This window comes from Myxocyprinus asiaticus, chromosome 39, assembly GCF_019703515.2.
Source record: "Myxocyprinus asiaticus isolate MX2 ecotype Aquarium Trade chromosome 39, UBuf_Myxa_2, whole genome shotgun sequence".
NCBI classification, from domain to species: Eukaryota; Metazoa; Chordata; class Actinopteri; order Cypriniformes; family Catostomidae; genus Myxocyprinus; species Myxocyprinus asiaticus.
Window position 1 is genome coordinate 9,762,300 of NC_059382.1, and position 16,050 is coordinate 9,778,349.

At 36.8% G+C, this 16,050-nt stretch overlaps 1 protein-coding gene across 4 annotated transcripts in view; it reads left to right on the top strand.

Annotated features, from left to right (window-relative positions):
- Window positions 1-586: 586 nt before the first annotated feature.
- LOC127430102 (myelin-associated glycoprotein-like) overlaps window positions 587-16,050 on the top strand; it is a 48,446-nt gene continuing 32,982 nt past the window's right edge. The window contains exon 1 of one of the 4 annotated variants that reach the window (XM_051679579.1): window positions 587-661. The gene's annotated coding sequence lies outside the window, so the exon portion shown is untranslated. Of the gene's footprint in view, window positions 662-6,893; window positions 6,913-16,050 lie in introns of those variants that run through there. The other 3 variants (XM_051679578.1, XM_051679575.1, XM_051679576.1) reach the window with 3 other exon arrangements.

A 16,050-nucleotide genomic window follows, 5' to 3' on the forward strand; every position in this document is an offset into this window, starting at 1 on the left:
GCGAGTCACTATGCCACCACGAGGACATAGAGTGCATTGGGAATTGGGGAGAAAAATCCCAAAAATAAAAATAAATAAATAAAAATCAAAGACGGTGCTACTGTTAAAAAGGTCTATTAAAGTTGATATTAACTTTAAATTGTGTCATCTGCACTAGCTTTGTTTGCGGCTTTCATGAAAGTTCATAGTAGTTGTAGTAGAAGTAGTAAAGTGAGAAGTAGTTATGTCTGATTCGAGTTAGAAACATGCTTTTGGGTCGGATCTTTTCAATGAATAGATTGATTCAGATTACAAAACCGTACATGATTATGCAATATAAACTAAAGTAGAATTTGTAGTGATTTAGTTTTGTGAGAATCATTAGATAGACAGACAGACAGACAGACAGATAGATAGATAGATTACAATTATTATCAAAATATTATTCTAATCAGGGTGCTGCTGTACTGTAAAAACCACAATAACAATCAAGTGTCAGTGGCATATGCCACCAGAGGATCAGTGTGAGAGTGAGGGGTGGCAACCAGAAAGAGAGAGAGAGAAAGAGAGAGAAAGAGAGGCATGGTGGGAGGGATTGAGATGCAATAGGAAAAAAGACTGGCATCACATTTGAATTATAGTCATTCTGCCTGCACGTTTATGGTGAAGACCGTCTGATAAGGTAGGTCTGATTTTTTTATGCCTGTGTCTGTAGATGATATGCTACCAAGAGACATCTTTGGGGCCAAGAATCATGAGATGTTTATTTGGAATGTCACATTTTGTTTTGAACAAAAAAATAACTAAAAATATAGTTATGAGATTACTTTGTTAAAAGTTAAATCTGTAAAATCAGTGGAATATTTTTCTGGTGATCAGCTGATTAAAGTCAAATCGTTCTGGACTACTGTTGTGTTGTCCGGTGACTTTACGTTCACTCTTACGTGGGAAGTCAGATGTTAGAAATTAAATTAATTTCATTAATTAATGGCACTTCATAATATACAGCAGTTTTATATATAGGAATATAGGAAATATATTCTACATATTTTACTTTTAATTTATAAAAGAGGGCTTGTTGGCATATAGCCTTAGGATGAATAAGTGATGTGTAAACACTGTAATATACACTAAGCTAAACTTCAGTGTTAGTGCTTTGTTAGCAAATTAGCTGCCCATTTTTGTTGGTGTTATTGCATTATATCAGAGCATCAAATGTGATTACATGTTGATAACAGTTCCCGAGAGCACTGTAGAGGGAAAATATTTTGATGTTTTTTTTTTTACAAAGGCAGAAATTACATTCTCAGTATTATTGTGCATGTTAACCTGTGACATTCATCACAGTCTAATGCTCTGGTCATGACTCATAATGCCTAATGGAATTATTTTATCTCTAGATAAGGATTATAATCTTGGCAGCTTCCACTCTGACAACAGAGAGGGCAAAGTGCCATATACCAGACCCCACAGTGGATTGATGTCCTATAGTTTTTGGAGATGTGAGGCTTGTCACAATAAATTCGAGCAGTGTTCTAATACAATCTAGGTTTTTGATTGCCCAAATGTATGTTATTAAAGCTGAAATATGTAACTTTTTCAGTGTTAAAATACTTTCTTTTACCTCAGCTTAATATGCAGAGATAACTATAAGTAAGCCATTCAGAGGTTCATTTTTTCTCAAAATCTGTAAACACTGTGTTTCTGTGGCTTAATAACCAATAAAAATGTTCAATGTGGATCAAACGAAAATATGAACAATACTTATATTAAACGAAATACCGAACAGGAAGTAGCCTATAGGCAGAACAGGCCAGAGCACCCTGACTGCACCTATTTAAGATCTTACCTTCATTATTTTGATATTAAATGTTCAACCTCAGCAGATAATGCAAGTTTAATTCTAATGAAATAATACAAATAATAGTACTGTATTGTAACTTGCACTGTCTGCCGAGGCTGAACATTTTAATATAAAAATAATGAAAGGTCTTACAATGAACTGTCACAGATTTCAACTCTAAAATGTAGGCTATGCTATTTTGGTGTGCATTTATCATATTTGATTGCTTACTGCAAATTTAGTTATTATGCATTACAATATTTACAGTCAAATAAAACTTCTGCTTTCATGTGCACACATTTTTCACAGCAATTTTTGAGAAAAGCAGCAACAAATTCAATAATTTTGGGCCAGAATAATGAGAATAAAGTGCTGCAAAATCCGGGTGGGACTGATATGAGTGTGCTGGCAATGGCAGAATTCAGGCAACAGGATTTGGTGTAATTCTTAAAATTCTTCTGTCTTTGATTTCATGAAAAATGATATGAACAAGATAAGATTAAATTAAGTATTTTATATTGTGCTTATAACATTACTTTAAATCTTTCATAGAAAAAAAAATGCAGATTATGCATAGAAGTCAGCTAGTAGAAATATGCTGCTGGCTTTATTTGTATATACAGATTGGAGCATGTTAGCAGTGAGATTGTCAAAAAATAACGCAAGGACCGTACAACTGATTAACTAATAATGGCCCTCCAGGTACCACTGGCCACAGTAAAATGTAACATTAATCTTATGATCTAGAAAAAGTCATAAGGCAGAGACACCTGTTCTCCAGACGCAAGACAGGTGCACGTTATACAGACTAAAGACAGGTGAACATTATCCAGACGAAACACGAACGTTCTCCCAGACCTTATGACATTTAGATGTTGTCTAACACACTTCAAGTTTCGATTGTACTGTAGTAGAATAGATATACTTTATTAGACAGTAGAATGAATACAGGCAGAGTGGGACACTTAAGCTTAACCATCTATCATTACCTGTACTGTATATTATTCTATTAGACATGCAATAATGTTATATAATAAAACTACATTTTAGGCCAGACTTGGTTGCCATCGCACTCTGTTTTTCTGTTTGAATTGGTTTAAACAGGTTTGGAAAAGTGCCCATTATGATTACTAATAGAATTTGACAGCATTATGGTGGTTCCTCAAAATAGTGTGCCATGTGTTGTCAGTATTCCCTGTAGTGATTGTCAATCAAAGTATTTTTCACCAAAACAGGCAATCTGGGAGAACATGCATCTTTATTTGTAGCTCAGTTGGTAGAGTATGGTGCTAGTAATGCCAAGATCATTGGTTCGATTCCTGAGGAATTCATGGAAAAAAAATTGTGATTGTCATTGTTGGATGGTTGTTTTTGGACTCATATACTGATCCTATTTTAGACAGGAGTCATTAATTACTGTCAGAGTCACCCTGTTCCATGAGTCCTCTGGCCCTATTATCCTCTACCTTTCCATTGAAGCACAAACCATCTATACTGTCTGTCTCCCCTAAGACAATAGGAGGACAATGGACCCTTTTTGTCATCCCATTTCTACAGCAGGGCAAGAGCTCTGTCCTCCAGGCACACTGACATCATGGCTCAAACCAGAGGCCTGGTTTGTGTGTAACTGAATCATAGATTCAGTAGTAATGGAGACAAGCCTGACTCATCTGGTGTAAAACCAACCTGTTGGGATAGAGAAAGAGAGAGAAGGATTGTTGCCTGTATTCCAGAGGCTATATAATACTTGTTACTAAAAGGATAAGCCTCCAGTCCAGGATACTGATTGGTCGATACATCATTCCAGCTGTGCCGAAATAAGTAAACAGTATAGTAACAGCTATGCTGCGAAAAACTATGTGAAATGTTCACCTAGCTTAAAATTTGTATTAAAACTAGGGCTGTCAATCGATTAAAAATTCTAATTAAATTAATAACATGATATGCTGAATAATTAATTGAATTAATCACAATTAATCACATATATAAATATTTGCTGAGAAAGGCTCTCACGTTACAAATATTCTATATATAATGAATAAATAATTATTGTTTTATTTAAATAATTATAGATATAATAAATGTTTTAAATATAATTCAAATAATTAAAAACCATTACATTATTGTTGTAGATGAGTAAAGCAGTGATAAGGCAATACAAAAAAGTGGATTTAGAAGGCAATATATTATTTATTTCCACAGCAATCTGTCTGATAGATTTATCATAAGGGCTTTTCTGAGTAGGCGTCAATGTACACATGCGTCAGACGGAAGCTTCTGGAGCGTCTCAATTTGGTTACGTCGCGTCATAAACACTGAATTTTTAGATCACTGTGTCAAGTTAAATGTAGTTTAAAATGCTGAAAAACACATTTTGAGATCCCTGCATTCGGAATTTCGCTTGAATTGCGAAAAGCTTGAATTGCTCGGATGGTAGTACGTAATATTCCTTATTACTGTCTGGAGACATGATTGAGTGCGTACATTTTCTAAATGTGTTATTTTTTTGTATAATTAATTGTACTGAATTAACACGTTAAATCAACAGCCCTAATTAAAACTTTAAAATACTTTAAATAAAACATTAATTAATATATTTTTATAAATAAAAACTTAGCTGTGACTATATTTACAAGAAAGCACAACCTTTCATACCTTACTGCTTAATTATGAAATTCAAATGAGAGTGAGCAAGAGAAAGGGAGTAAGAAAATGAATACGAATGAGTAAGAGTAAATAGGTGATTGTTGTTTTCTATAAGACAAGTAGCTGTGCGCATCAACTTCCCTGTGTTGTGTGGTATCAGGCTCCAGCTTGCTCGTTCTATTCTCTCCCCGGGACGGCATAAACAATAGCCACTATGTACAGAGGCACAACGGGCAGGGGTGTAAGTGTGTGTGTTTGGGAACTGGGGTTTGTTAGGCAAGTGTGTTCGAGGCTGTGGAGCATTTACAAATTGCTGATTGACTGTTATATCTCTGGTAGCACTGTAACTGGAACAGTGTGTTTTCTTGAAGACAGCTGGGAACACAATGCTGTTTACCGTGACGTAATCATCCAGCAAATATCATGGCTTTGAAATCACTTAAAGTTTGGAAATTACATCTCAATGGGCTTCAGTGCCTTTTAGCCCTTAGGCTCCTTTATTGCATTTGGGTCTCTGACTGTTATTTGAAATGTTGCTAACAACATTTATTTGTGAGATTTTGGGTGATGTGCAGTATTGAGATAAATAAATATGACACATTTTTGTAGCTGTAGCTGTTTTTTGTGGTCCACATGTCTTCTATAAGTGTTTGACCAAATTCAAGGTTTCAGTTGGAACCAAAAAAATGGTTATAGAGCCTGATGCCATACAGGACCATGGTTTTCAACCAGGTGTCTGTGTAGGTACTAGAGGTCGACCGGTAGTGGATTTTGACGATACGATAACTAAGGTGGTGGGAAAGGCCGATAACTGATTAATCGGCCGATAGTTTTTAAAACTGATTTATAGAATGCCAAAAAGATTTCTTATTCTTTTCTTAAGCATCATTCACACCGCCAGCGGCATCATGCAAGACAGCAACACCATCCCATTCATTTTCAATGAGAGCACAGTGACTTCCGGCGTCAAACGCTGTCGTGACCGTTGGCGACAGAGATCGCCGTGGGGAGCGACAAGACAAGTTGAGAAAATTTCAATTTCAATTTCAGTTATGGCCTAATATGATAAAAATGATACGTGGAAAACTGTGTCGGCATTCTGTGTGAGTTTGATTCATATATTGATATAACTTTCATCTTGTTTAATGATATGATGCATTAAGCACTGCTGCAGGTTATATAAAATGCTTTCAGTGCTGGCATTCCTTGTCAAATTAGTATGATATCTTAGTTTTAACGGCAGTATGATCTGTAAACAGCATTTCAAACGCTATTATGGCCAGTTGTGCAGTCCACCAATAACGTTAGAGCCGTGCCAGCAGTAGGAACGCCCACCAGCGACACAGATCACAAAGTCTAGCGACATGCCGCCAGTGGTGTGAACGGGGCTTTACTATGATGGGCAGACAAAGAGTCCTAAATAAATAAATCCCAGGTGCAGTTTATTGTTCAACCAAAATCCCCAAAATAACTTAAACAAACCCGAAACACAACGGGGACTCTTAGTTTGAAATCACAAAATTATGAAAAAACGATCTGCAACTATCGCCATAGATTTTTGCCGATAACGATGGTTCCAAAAGGCACCTATCGGCACTGATTAATTGGTAAAACCAATATATCTGTATTCCTTTAGTAGGTACTCCAGGGGTTCTGCAGAAAAGATACATGAGGGGCACAAGGCAAATCTTAGCCCCCCATTAGACTCGGCCATGATAAGAAACTTCTTATGGAACTTTAAAGATTCTTCTATGACATCAGGATCTAAATCACATTATGGTTCTAATTTGAACCTGTATTTCATATTTGAACAGTATATAGTCAACTCAGTAACTCTATTCACTGAAACATGGGGCTTGATAAGAGGAGAACCTAAGATATGGCACCACTGAAGAACATTTGTTTTCAATAGAGTGAAAAACAGCTTCGCATTTGCTTCCTCTCACTCTCAATGTTAAAACTGCACACTCCATGTGGCTCTCTTATCAAAATGCTCACATTTCTCGCATTCTATCCAGTGTAAACTATGCATAATATTAGTTTTTGAGTGTGTGTGGAGGCATCTTCATTCTTGGTTGGATTGACCTATGCTCTGAACACTGGCTGGTCAGTAGGAACAGTGCAGTGCTTTGTAGGTTCAGCAGAGCGGATGACGCTTTCTGAATGGCCTGAGTGGATAGAACAATAGAGCCTCCCTGCTCTGAGCATCTGACATTTTCATATAGAACGGAGGAGTTAAAAGGAGGAGAGTAACCACCCACCTCATTCTCCCCCCTGGCCCGTCTGCCCGCTCAGCCTGGGGCATGGTACAGAAGGTGGCAAGCAAGGCCTCCATCCCAGACGCATGTGTGTGTGTGACTATTGTAACTGTCAGTATGTCGTCGTACAGTTTTCAGCTGATTTGCATTGTTGGTGAGGTGAGGAGGCCTGAAACATTGTGCCTGGTGAGTCTCATTGCATTCTTGAAACGTTCATAGAAATTGTCTTTTAAAAGTTACTACAGACATTTTTGTTTATTAGTATATTTAAAAATTTGTCTCGCATACATAGATACATTTGAAAATTTAGTACAGTCTATCAGGTGTGTCCCTTGATATTTGTCCCATAATGGTTCTTTTTAATTTAAAACAAATATATATTCATTACTCTTTTTTTTCCTGCAAATTGATGTACAGTATTTTAAAGGAGCATCTGTGAATTGTAAGAGAATATAGTAAGTGCTTGTTGCATCAATACTTTGTAAGCCATTTTACATTTATGTTGTCAAAAATGAAAACTAAATTGCATACAGAGGACAGTGATATAGAACAATAGGTAAGTGTCAAATGTAATCATGCATGGTGGTTACACTCAAAATAGTTACAAATGGATTTTATAGATGTGTTCACTGTAGTGGAAAGGGTAAAAAACAAAATGGTAGTTTTTAGTTAATTAATTGTTGTTGTTTTTTTCATGCTGTTGTTGTCAGTAAATGAATTATATGCATACTGGGGAGAATTAAAAGACACCGTCATGAGCACAACATGAGAAAAAAGGATGAGAGATTGAAGGAGAGAGGGATGTTGAAGTAGTGTTCAGTCATGCATGACTACACGTCATGCGGTGACAATATACTTGCCAAACACTGCAATCTCTCACCTAAACAATATAGTAGGGCTTTATCACATCCCACTTTAGATGAGCTGCTAAGTGGCGTGATGTTGGATTTGTTACTGATTACTCGTATCCTTTATTGTTTGCCAAAGAACACATGCAAATATCTGATCTTTTCTGTGATGTGAAATAGTCAAGTATTTTGGATTATGTATGATAATGATAAATGTAGAATAATCCGATACAGGCCTAGCTACAGTATATTGAATTGGACCTGGGCCTGGGACTTCTCTGAAATATGGAAAGGAAGCTGCTGTGTAGAGATGGTAGACTACTGAGAATACCATCTGCCCCTATGGGCTGTAAAGCACACTGCGGCCATGGAATATTTTAACCTAGGAAGGACAAATTCATTTTGAATACTTTATGTTCATTTATGTAAGAGTATATTTTCTGTTTAAACCTCAAGAAACAGTTTAATTAACCTAATTAAACAATACAAGATATTATATTGTATGCATTCATTTTTATAAAAATGGATTTAGGGTTCCTCCTTGCATAATAAGTTCTATGGAATTTAAAGGGATAGTTCATTCAAAAATGAAAATTCTGTTGTATTTTTTTTTTTGCAGAAAAAATGCAATAAAAGGAAATAGTGACTGAGGCGGTCAGTCCCTAACATTTGCATCTCCTTTTGTGTTCCATGGATGAATAAAAGTCATAGAGGTTTGGGCATTTTGGGAGCGTTCTTGTAGGTCCCTGGTGTGGGTGGACTGCTTCGTTGATTTAACACATGCCCTAATCTGATTGGTTTAAATCTGAGAGAAGTTTACACTCTGACTCATCAAATGATTGCAGCTTGAATAAGCTAGAAATTGCCAATGAGCTCTGGTCTAAAATTTGTTGACATCTTGGCATTATTAATTACTCAATAGTTGTTACTCTATGCTGAAATATCCAACAGTGAAGCCGATTTTTTTACCTTAATATGTCATCTTTGTCATCATTTTGGCCCACAGTATTTGTAATACCTCCCACTAAAATGTTGCAAGCTACTGAGAAAATGCCCTACCAAGTGCACATTCATAAACACACTTACACTTGCTTGCATGGTAAACAGTGTGGGAGGGCCAGCAGTGATGTTTTACTACCATCTGCTCCTCTGGTAAATTTAGAGGGTGCCCATGCTTGCAGACACAGGGTGCGTCACCGGCTAACAGCAAAGCATGCTGTGATCAGACCTGTTTAGGAGAAATCAACCTGCCTCCATAGTGAAAAGTGTGCTTCGTTTATATAGAAGTAGTTAAAATATGTGTATCCAGAACATTTTACTTACTTAAATATGCTGTGAAATCAAAATGAGAGTTTTGTTGCTTTTAGTCTATTAGCCCTTTTCCACCGACATGGTTTGGGGGCGGGTTCTTGGGCTGGTGCGAATTCTTGAACTGTTCCACGCGTTTCCACTGCAGAAAAGGCCGTTCCGGGGCTGAAAACCTGGTTCGACACCAGCCCCAAAAGCTTGCTTGTCTCCATGCAGGAACCAATTATGTCAGGTGGCGGAGGGCGGTATAACTTTGTCACCAATTTTACCCAAACAACAACAACTATCATCTGTAGCAAAGAGTACTTCTTCACTTTATAAAAACAATAAAAAATAAAAATAAAAAAAGATCAGATATCAAAAGCGTTCAGGTAATGCAGATGAAAAGAGCACTTGCGATATGGTCTTTATGGAGATAAAGAGTTTGTAAAGGGGAAAAAATTTGTCTACGAGAAGATACAGCATAAACAAATTGAAAAACACTTAAGGGAGTGCAAGGACCGTGAGAAGGACCTAAACAAAAGCAACAGTGGACGGAGCAACAATGTTTTAGACTCGGACACCGACCAACCTGCTGTCTAACCGGGACATTGAATTCAGCCTGTCATGCTTGAGATAAATACTGAATCGCCTCTGCTGCTGATCTTAGTAAGTTATTATATTTGTCAGCTTTGTTACCTTTTCTTACACTGTTGTCCTCTTATTTTGTGCATTGTTTTGTTCAGTAAGGACATTTTGACCAGCTACTCACCAAGTTCGGAAGATCGCGTCTATCTGTTAAGTAAACCGGTGGGATTCTCAATCAAGACGTAAACATAATATTATATGCTATGGCAAAATGCATTTGGTCTCAAATGCAACCAAAAATAATTGATTGCGACAATAAATTAAAATCTAGTCGCCGCTGGTGACAGTCTGGTTTTGTGCGTTCATATGCGGTTTCGTCAGATATTATCTTGTGAGTTATTGAATACATCTTTAAAGCGTGCACCAGTGTGTCTCGCGCCGCTTTTCACCTGTTCTGTTGTGACAAGCTCGCTGCATGCAACAACAAACCCAGCTCGATAGAGTCGTGAACAAATTACTCTTTTGAACCAGGTCTTTTTCATGAATCACCCGAAAAGGACTGAGGGTTTGAACTCTTGAGCACAGGTTAGCAGTCTGAATCAGAGTCACTTTCTCAGCGAATCAGCCGTAGTGTCAGTGAGTTCACAACTAGGAGCGCAGACATTTCAAAATAAGAGTATGTTTTTCAGGGTTCTTTATAATTAAAAGTCCCGCATTATGTACCACTTTTTTTTTTCTTCTGGTTATTATTGATTGAGATTGGAGTAGCACAATATACTGCATCTGGGATTTCATTCAGTTTGCACTCTTGTAGTCTGTACTTTGTGTCTGGTCCATCGGTAGCAGTAAAGAAGGTCTAAGGAAAAATTTTAAAAACAATTTAAATTATTTTATATATATATATATATATATATATATATATATATATATATATATATATATATATATATATATGAGATCAAGCTTTTGACACTTGTACACAGCTATTACACAAGGTGCAAACATTCATTGATGCTCAAGAAGTCAACACACTATTACAACCCCAGTTCTGAAAAAGTTGGGACAGTATGAAAAATGCTAATAAAAAAAAAAAAGGAGTGATTTGTAAATTATATTCACCCTTTGCTATATTGAAAGCACTACAACTAAACATTATATGATGTTTTACCTTGTGAATTTCATTGTTTTTTTTTAAAAAATTGTACAGTAATTTGAAATCAGATGATTGCAACATGCTCCAAAAAAGTTGAGACAGGGCAATTTAAGACTAATAACAATTTGACGAGTTGAAATAACAAGACGATGTGAAACAGGAGATGTTAAACAGGTGAGGCAATTGTGTCATAGTCCTATATACTGTATAAGGAGCCTCCAAAAACAGCCTAGTCCTTCAAGAGCAAGGATCGTTCGAGACTTGTCAATTTGCCAAGAGATGCTTCAGCAAATAATCCAGCACTTTGGGAACAATGTTCCCCAAAGACAAATTGGAAGGATTTGGGGCATTTCACCCTCTACAGTGCACAATATAATTAAAAGATTCAAGGAATCTGGTCAAATCTCGGTGTGTAAAGGGCAAGATGAAATTTTCTGAATGCACATGATCTCTGATCCCTCAGACATATCTGTCTTACAAAAACAGCATTCGTTATGTATATCATGAACATGGGCTTGGGATAACTTAGGTAAACCTTTGTTAGTCAACACCACTCGCTGCTGCATCCACAGATGCAAGTTAAGATTTTACTATGCAAAGCAGAAGCCATACATCAACACTGTCCAGAAGCGATGCTGACATCTCTGGGCTCGGTCTCATCTTAGATGGAAAGTAGAACAGTGGAACTGTATTTTTTAGTCCACATTTCAAAAAGTTTTTGAAAAACAAAGCCGTCGTGTTACATGGGCCAAAGATGAAAAGGGCCATCCAAGCTGTTATTAGTGTCAGGTCCAAAATCCAGTGTCTGTATGGGCCAGGCGTGTGTCAGTGCCCATGGCGTGGGTAACTTACACATCTGTGAGAACACCATGAATGCAGACAGATATGTACAAATATTGGAGCAACATATACTGCCATCCAGCACCATCTTTTCCAGAGACCTCCCTGCATTTTCCAGCAGGACAACTTCAAATCCACATACTGCCTGGATTTCAAGTGCATGGCTGTGTAAGCAGAGAGTACGGGTGCTAGATTGTCCCGCCTGCAGTCCTGACCTGTCTCCAATTGAGAATGTGTGGCACATTATTAAGCACACCATCCAGCAATGAAGACCCCATACAATTGTGCAGCTAAAGACCTACATAATGGATGAATGGGGGAAAATTCCACTTTCTAAACTTAACAAATTTCTGTCTTCAGTGCCAAAATGCTTAATAAGTGTTATTAGAAGAAATGGTGATGTTTCACAGTGGTAAACACTCGACTGTCCCAACTTTTTTGGAGCGTGTTGCAATCATCTGATTTGAAATTACTGTACATTTTTAAAAAACAATGAAATTCACAAGGGAAAACATCATATAATATGTAGTTGTAGTTCTTTCAATATAGCAAAGGGTTAATATCATTTACAAATCACTCATTTTTGTTGTTATTAGTATTTTACATACTGTCCCAACTTTTTTTGGATTTGGGGTTGTATATGCATAGTATGGCTCCTAAGTCATTTTTTTAGTCTGGAACCCTGTCATACAAAATAATGTAATTACATTACCTGTCATCTTTAACATAGACAATCTTGTTGAGCAATGTAATAACGTTGGATCGCATTACTCTGTATTTCTAAATATGTCCTCAAAAACAAGAGTAAAAGCTGTACACAAACACTGTTGTGACGCACCATGTTTCTTTATGGGCAGGTAAAGTAGTTGCGTAATCCATTACGTCACCGTTTGGTTCTAAAGTCAGTGAAAAAGTGTGTCCGGTTTTTGAAAGGCTCCAGACCGGCCTTGAACCAGTAGAGCACAGGCTCAGCATGCGAACCATCCCCATTTTGGTGGAAAAGGGGATTATATGTGTTAGTTTTGAGGCCATCAATATGCTAGTGTGCTCCTAAACATTTGAAAGAATTCACTTTTAGCAGATTATACATTTAAAATTGACCGTATTTCTCTTCCAAGACAATGGATCAAATGGTGATGAATATTGATGACTCATGTTGCACTACACAGATTTGTGTCCAATAAAATGGTCTCTATGATTCATGACTGTGACGTAACTAAAGCCTATTAGGCATTTAAAAAAGTGAAAATCCCTTGGATATTACCCGCCTAAACTTTTTCAATAGGAAATACACAAATACAGGATAGAAAACTGTGCTCATCAAGTGAATTTATGGGGTCTGTAAAGCTGTGTGTAAATGTTTTAATGTTAAAATACTTGCTCCTATCCCAGCTTAATGTTTTATACTAAAAGTAAGCCAATAGTAGGCTGATTTCCCTTAAAAAAAAAAAAAAAACAGTGTAAACATGGCTCTATGTGCTCTGTTTGTTTGAGCGGTCCGACATGTTGGCCCAACCAGTGGTGTGAGTTTGGGGTGGCACTACATTTTTGTCTGAACAATAGCTGCTTCCATCCACGTAATTTTATGAGAATTTTTGGATATCGCAAAAGAAATGCTTGTCCCTATTTTAAGAGCACTAGCACTAGTACTAAGCGCAGTGCTATGCTTTAAGTCAAACGTGCAAAGTCAATGGGCACGACCATGAAGTTTTGGTATTTTCGTGCAAGCATGTGCTAAGTCTAGTTGCAAAGGAATTTGGCAAAATTGCGCACGCAAAGTGCAAATGTACTGGGCCAAGTGCAATTTAATTCTAAAGTTCTTCTCCGGTTATTGCACTGTCTGCATCCTATTATATAGTCCATTCCCTGTCAAGCACCAGCGATATTAACAAAGACAGCCTGTTCATAAGAAGTTGATAGTGTAAATGGACTGAATGCAATTAATTAGAAGAATAGAAGTATAGAAGTATAGACTTATGTTCTTTTGTGTATTAACTGCATCCTTGTTAAATGTCAGGCATATTTCTATGATAGTGACACGCTCCTTTTATACGCATGGAAAACCTGATTCTCATCAGGATTTAGATTTACGCTTCATTAAATTATAGAGAATATAAGTATTATTAATCATATTAATCAAGTGACACACAAATCATGGCTAGTATTAACAGTTAATGTATCGGAATGCACTTTTGAAAAATTACATACATTTATTGAAACAGGAAAAAGTTTAATACAGTTGTAAATATAAGCATAATAATAATCATTTACAAATAAACCATGACCTGTATATAGTTTATCCCAAATTTCATAAATTTTTGTTTCATAAAATGGCTACAGCTGTGATTCAGTTAAATAATTTTATGTTCTACTATATTTTCAGAATTTGGACATGAACTTTAGTACCACCTGCAGGTGGAATCTTCAAACTGCAAATATAGGAACTGAATTTAGACTTTGCGCTGAAAACAGACATGGGTCTAATACGTCTTAGCACAATGACCTATTTTTCAGGAAATAGTGCTTTGCGCCACTTCATTAACATACAATACACTCACAGTTTGCGTGCATACACCCATTATAAGCACAAACACTCCCATCCACGGCCACTTGCACTTTGTGCTGGCACAAAAATTGCACTTAGAATCAGCACTCTTACAAAAATTGGATAAGAAGTAGCACACAGCTGTAATGCATAGCTCTGCGCTTTGCACGCTCACTGAAATAGAGCCTGTGTGTGTGTTTATGTGTGTGTTGGCAGGGAGGTGGTTCACTTCACAGTGTGTGTGTTGTTGCATGTGTGTGGGGAGCTGTGGCATGTCGTGCGCCTTGAGCTCGCACAGTTGTACATTGTTGTTAATGTCGCACTACCCAGCCCCCTCAATCAACCAAGGAAGTCCCTATGGCAACTGTCCATCATCAACAATACAGTGTGATATGGTCTGATTTCGACCTCACCATATCCATACAAAGAATCTTGCTTGAGCAAATTCTAAAGAAGACTTTGAAGCCAATATTGCCAGCTGATTATTTGTTTGATGAAGAGCATGCAGCTTGAAATATCACATCTTTGTCTTTTGGTGAGCTTATTAAATTGATTTGGGTGCAACAATGTGCCGACTTTGGTATTTGTATTTCAGGACATGTCCATACTAATGAGTTTTTGGTTGAAAACTCAGATTTCTACCATCATTGTTTTCCAAAGTATGTGGTTCTACAGAGCATTTTCAAAAGTCTGTTTTCGGTGGAGGAAAACACCGTTCCAGTATGGATAAGAGGTGTAAATGTGGCATAATTAATGCGTTTTCAAATACCACATTCACACTGTGTTTTAAGTTTTCAGTTTCCTAACTCCATCTTTTTCCAAAGTATGCGGATATGGAGAGCGTCTTCAAAAGTGTCCATTTTCAGTGGAGGAAAACGCCATTCCAGTGTGGATGAGATGCGTAAATGTAGAAAAATGTATGAGTTTTTCAAATGCCTCGTGCACACTAATATGTTTTTAGTTAAAAACTCTGTTTTCTGTTTCCTAACATCATTGATTTCTAAATTATGCAGCTGCACTAGAGAGCGATTTTGAAAGTCACCATTTTCGGTGAAGGAAAAGACTGTTCCAGTGTGAATGAGAGGTGTAAACGTAGCAAACTGAATGCGAAAGTCACCATTTTTGGTGGAGGAAAATGCCATTCTAGTGTGTATAAGAGGTGTAAATTTAGCTACATTAATGCATTTTCAAAGCCACATACATACTAAAATGTTTTGGTTGAAAACTCAGTTTTCCATTTCCTAAAACATCGTTTTCCAAAGTATGCTATACTTGAGTGTTTTCGAAAGTCTCATTTTTAGTGAAGGAAAACGCCATTCTAGTGTGTACAAGAGGCATAAACTTGGCAAAATTTATGTCCTGACCACACTAATATTTTATTTTTTTTGGTTAAAAACTCTGTTTTCAGTTTCCTAACATCATCGTTTTCCAAATTATGCCGCTGTACTAGAGAGCGATTTTGAAAATTACCATTTTCGGTGAAGGAAAAGACTGTTCCAGTGTGAATGAGAGGTGTAAATGTAGCAAAATGAATGCGATTTCAACCAAAAAAAAAATCTGTAAAACACTTGGGCACGTCCACACTAATCCATTTAAGTTTGAAACCTTCCTTTTCAGTTTCCTAACATCACCGTTTTCCAAAGTATGCGGTTATGGAGTGTGTTTTTTTAAGTCTCCATTTTTGGTGAAGGAAAGACATTGTTCCATTGTGGATGAGAGGCATAAATGTAGCAAAAACAATTTGTTTTCAAACAAAAACGTATTAGTGTGGATGTGCCGTTAGAAAAAGGACACTTAAAATCAACTTGAAAGAGTGTTCACCTGTTTTACTTACGTAATTTGACATATTTCTGGGTAAAACACAATACTGATTGATAAGGAATGTAGAGTGGGACTTAATGGATGGTGAAAAGATATGAAGGTAAAATAGTACCTAAATGATTTGCATGCGCAGAGTAAGACTTGTAAAAGCGTAAATGAAGTTACAAGCATGAGAAAAAATATTTATAAGAAACAAAGAAAAAATATTTAAGAGAGGAGAGATACCTAGAGGAATGACGCTG